General features: G+C 62.2%; 1 protein-coding gene across 1 annotated transcript in view; it reads left to right on the forward strand.

Moving 5' to 3' along the window:
• Window positions 1–4894, forward strand: part of Tnfrsf18 (tumor necrosis factor receptor superfamily, member 18) — a 13652-nt gene that overhangs the window by 802 nt on the left and 7956 nt on the right. The window lies entirely within an intron of this gene.

Consider the following 4894-nt stretch of genomic DNA (forward strand, 5'->3'; position numbering starts at 1 on the left):
CCCCCCCGCCGCCCCACCGTGCCCGTGCCCCAGGCCGCCCGCAAGCAGCAGTGCGGGTGGCTCCCCGCAAGCCCCAGGTCGCCCGGGGGTCTCCTGGGGCGCCACCTCCTCCTGGGGCTGGAGCCCAGCCCAGACTCGCAGAGTCCATGCGGAGCACGTGTTGGTGGGGTGGCCTTGTCTGTGCTGTCTGGATGGGAGGCTCTGGAAAGTACTGATGCATGTGAAGAGGTCGGGAAAGGAGGCTGGAGGGCCAGCTGACCCCAGGGCTTTGTGACGGGAAGAGACAGACGGGCCACAGGGAGAGGATCTCAGGAACAGAGGAGTGAAAAGGCCAGGGCCTCAGCAGCCGCAGTCCACCTCCCTGAGGCCTGACTGCCCGCGGCCAAGCCTCTGCCACAGCCCCAACCTCTCCACCCCTCCAGGAAGTGGAAGTGAGCTCAAGCAGCACTGCACACCCACACAGGACACGATCTGCCACTGTAGGCCCGGAACCCAGCCCCGTGAGGATGGCTACAAGCCTGGAGTGGGTGAGCTGGGGTGCCCGGGGTGCGGGGCAGCGTGTGCTCGGCGCCCCCTCGCCGTGAGCTTTGGTGATGGTGGGATGAGTGCTTTTCGCGCCTCACACGCCGCCTCTTCCCTGGCACCTCTCTAATGGGCTGGGCTGGGTAGGGGCGTGGAGGGCTCCCAGTCCACTTTCCGGCCAGGGCCAGTGGGTGGCATGTGGCATGGAAGAGCTGCCTCCCATTTGCCCCGGGCCTCATCTCCAACCGCCGCAGCACGGAGGCCAGCACGGAGGCCACCGGTGGTGTCAGGTGGTTAACTGCTCAGTATCTTCACGCAGACTGTGTCCCCTGCCCTCCTGGTCACTTCTCCCCAGGCGACAACCAGGCCTGCAAGCCCTGGACCAAGTGAGTGTCGTGGTGGGGACTGGGGTCCTGGAGGGTAAGAGGCTTGGTGTGCGGAGGCCAGGGCAGGGGGCAGAAGCCGCTGGGCACACGCTGGGCACACGCTGGGCACACAGTCCCTGGCTCAGCCCTTGAGGGCCTCTGTGGGGGGGTGGGCCTGTGGGAGGGGACCTGTGGGGGGTGGGCCTGTGGGGGGCCTGTGAGGCCCTCGTCCAGGCTAGCTCTCACTGAGTTCACTCCAGGGGACAGCAGGGAAGGTAGAGGTAGGGTTAGGAGTGAGAATCCAGCAGGAGTAGGACAGGGCGGGCACGGGGAGGAAGGTGTGGAGGCCTTGGGGGAGGGTCTAGGCAGCTGTCTCAGACGCCTTTGGTCTGGCGTTGTGATTACTCAATGTGGGCCCCTCCTCCGTGGCCTTGGCGGTGTCCCCTCTCCCAGCTGCTCCTCAGCTGGGCAGCGGACCCTGCGGCCAGCGGACGCCAGCTCAGACTCGGTTTGTGAGGATGAGCGCTCCCTGGCCACGCCAGCCTGGGAGACCCAGGATCCTGGCGCCAGGCCCACAGCCGCGCCTCCCACTGAGGCCTGGCCTCAGACCTCTCAGCAGCCCTCGACTCCCGCCTCAGAGGGCCCTGTGGGTAAGTGGGCATTGCCCAGCGAGGGGGAGGGAGAGGAGGGAGAGATGGAGAGGACAGAGAGAGGGAGCTCACCCCGCTGGCCTCCTCTCAGGCCCCGTGCTGGCTGCTGCCCTGGGCCTGGGCCTAGGCCTGGTCACCCCCCTGGCTGCCTTGCTTGCCCTCCACCTGCTCCGAGCGGCCTGGAAGTGGCCTGCTGGCCTCAAGCCCTCCGGTGAGTGCCCACTGCGGGCCCGGCCCGCCTCCCGGGCTGGCGAGGCCCACCACGCACCTCTGACTCCCACCCTTGTCTCCTCCCAGGGGGAAGTAGCTTTCGGACGCCCATTCAGGAGGAGCAGGTGGACACACACTCCACGCTGGTGAAGGTCTGAGCTGCGCTTTAGGAGTGGGGTTCAGGGACAGAGGACTCCTTTACAGGCCATCTGTCCTCCACACGTGTGCACCGTTCTAGGTGCTCAGCTGGCTCTGGCCTCTCCCGTGTATATGTGTATGTACCCATGTATGCGTGTATGCTGTGCATACTGCCTGCTTGGAGCCACCCCAATAAACACACCGGTAACTGTGAGTCCAACAGCATAACCTGGACGGAGAGGGCCTCAGGCCGAGGTGGTTGGGTCTGCTCCAAGCCTCGAGCCTGGGCCTGGGGCACTCCAGTGCCAAAGGGAATGGACAGGGCCTGGCTGGGGGCTTGTTGAGAAGCTCAGAACCTCAGCCTCAGGGGATCCTGAAACCTCAGCCCATTGGAGTCATAATCCGGTACCGAGAACAGGCAGGCCCCTGGGTCCTGGTCTGGAGGGGCCTGGCTCCACGGCTTAGGCCTTTGTGGCTGCCCCTGGTGCCTGGTTGTCCAAGACCTCCCTGGGTACCAGCCGGTGATTCTCCGGACTGTTGTCACCATTGGCTTGAGCCAAACTTGGGCCGCCCTGAGACCTGGCCACTCCATTCCTGGCTATCTACCCAGAAACAAGCACCCTTGGACTCCTTCAGCAACGCTACGCCACACAGGCCAAGGGTGGAAAGGCTCAGATGTCTGCAGAATGGACAGACAATTGCAGTGAGTTCTGATGGGCTTTTGGGCTCTCTTCAAGATGGAGTTTGTGGCCTCACCCAGAGTTGCCCTGAGCTGTGGATGGCCAGCATCAGGGGCCCAGGTACCTGACCAAAAAGAAAGGAGCCACCTAGAAAACTGATCTCACACAGAAATGATGTGACCCAGGGGCTGGGAAGATGGCTCAGTGGTAGAGTGCTTGCCTTGCATACCTGAGGCCCTGGGTTCGATTCCTCAGCACCACATAAGCAAAAAGAAAAATGCCGGAGGTGGCGCTGTGGTTCAAGTGGTAGAGCGCTAGCCTTGAGCTGAAGAGCTGAGGGACAGCGCCCAGGCCCAGAGTTCAGGCCCCACGACTGGATCCCCCCAAAAAAAAACAAAAACAAAAAAAAGAAATGATGTGACCCAGATGTGGCTCACGCCTGTCATCCTAGCTACTCGTGTGGCTGAGATCTGAGGATCATGGTTCAAAGCCAGCCCAGGCAGGAAAGTCCATGAGACTCTTACCTCCAATTCATCACCAAAAAGGCTGAAGTGAATCTGTGGCTCAAGTGGTCCAGCTCTAGCCTTGAGCCAAAAAAGATAAGGGACAGTGCCCAGGCCCTGAGTTCAAGTCCTAGTATTGGCACACACATGTACACATGCATACACACGCATGTGTGGGCACACACATGCACACGCACACACATGGACACGCACAATGGTGTATGACTGACTGTGCAATTGAACCAGAAGCCAGGCCAATCCAGGTCGATGCTGTATGCCACGTGTTAGGAACTGTTGACACACAGAGCACACATCGGATAATGTGAGGAGGTGTGCCAGGCCGGACAGTCGTGTCCGCGTCTGCCCCTGCGGCCGCTGGCCTGGCCCTGCCCCTGTGCCCTGTGGTCATGGGCCCCAGCTTCCACCCAGTCTGTGGCTAGAGGTAATAATCAAGCCCTTGTGTCAAGCTGGGCATCCAGTGGGGCATCCAATGGCCGTGACCCACACGGGGCCTGGATGGACTCTTCGGGTCCTCCGCACTTCCGCTGGCTCTTTCCTCTCAAATCTGACTCCTTCCCTCTTCCTCTTCCGACAACTTCCAGCACTTGATCCTGGGTCTGTCAGAGGTAACAGACACTGATCTACAGTCCCCGTCCTGGGGGAACTGTCAGGCCTGGAGGGACAGGGCAGGAGGTCAGTGGATGGGTTACATCCAAGGGGACCTAGGAGATCGAGCCACACCAGGACCCCCGCCCTCTGGAGACCCTCCTGGAGACGCCGCACAGATCTACTCTCAGCGTTAGTCCAGGCCGCTCGGCCCCCCACAGAGGAGGAACAGGGTCTCACAGGTGCACGCTGCCTGCAGGAGATGCGAGGGATTGTCTAGGGTCACGGGGGTGTGTTGGCACAGACCTGGATAACTAGCTAGGTCCTTAAAACAGGTCGAAACCCAGTCTGGACTGCCCGGTCCCTTCCTCGTGGGGTGCCACCTGCACCCCACGGCTGTCTGGTGGCATACCTTTGTCCCAGGTTCCTCCAAGAAGGACGTCGACGACAGACAGCTTGGAGTCCAGGGTCCAGGGCGCCTCCCTGGGAGGCTCAGCTCTGAGGCTGAGGAAACTAGAGTCAGCTGGTAACTCCTGACACCCCTGCTTCCTAAACCACCTGCAGCGGCAGTTTTTAAAAGGCTTCCTGGACCTGACACCTCATGATGGGCACTAACTACTCCGGCCCGTGGCGACCCAGCCTCACCCTGAACCCGCTCCCTGCAGAGCTCCCACTGCAAGGATGGGAAATAGCCCAACAACCCAAAGCCCATGTGGGGAAACTGAGGCTCAGCCCCCCCTCGAGGCTCATGGCCCTCCGCTCCCTTCCAGGCCTAGGCAGTGAACAAAAGCGGCTCAGAGACCACTGCTGCCCTGAGCTGGGCAGGCTGTGCAGCCCTGAGCTGGGCAGGCTGTGCAGCCCTGAGCTGGGCAGGCTGTGCAGCCCTGAGCTGGGCAGGCTGTGCTGCCCTGAGCCTCAGGGCCTGTGGGAATGCCCAGTGGGGATGACCTTCCTGGGAAGAGCCCCTCAGGGCCTCCTGGCAGACCCTGGGGCCGGGAGGGGTCCTGGGGTGGGTGACATGGACACTTGAGGGTTCCAAGCAGCTGGTTAGTGTTCTGGGGCGCTGGCCTGCAGAGCATGGGGCCCTGTATGTCTCCCAGTGCATCAGGTGAGGCAGCTGTCCCAGATCCCGGCATATAACCTGGGGAGGAAGGTGCTGGGGGCTCTGGGGGTACTGGGTGCTCTGAGGAAGGTGCTGGGTGCTCTGGGGAGGTGCTGGG

The sequence above is a fragment of the Dipodomys ordii genome, unplaced genomic scaffold (genome assembly GCF_000151885.1).
Source record: "Dipodomys ordii isolate 6190 unplaced genomic scaffold, Dord_2.0 Scaffold22, whole genome shotgun sequence".
NCBI classification, from domain to species: domain Eukaryota; kingdom Metazoa; phylum Chordata; class Mammalia; order Rodentia; family Heteromyidae; genus Dipodomys; species Dipodomys ordii.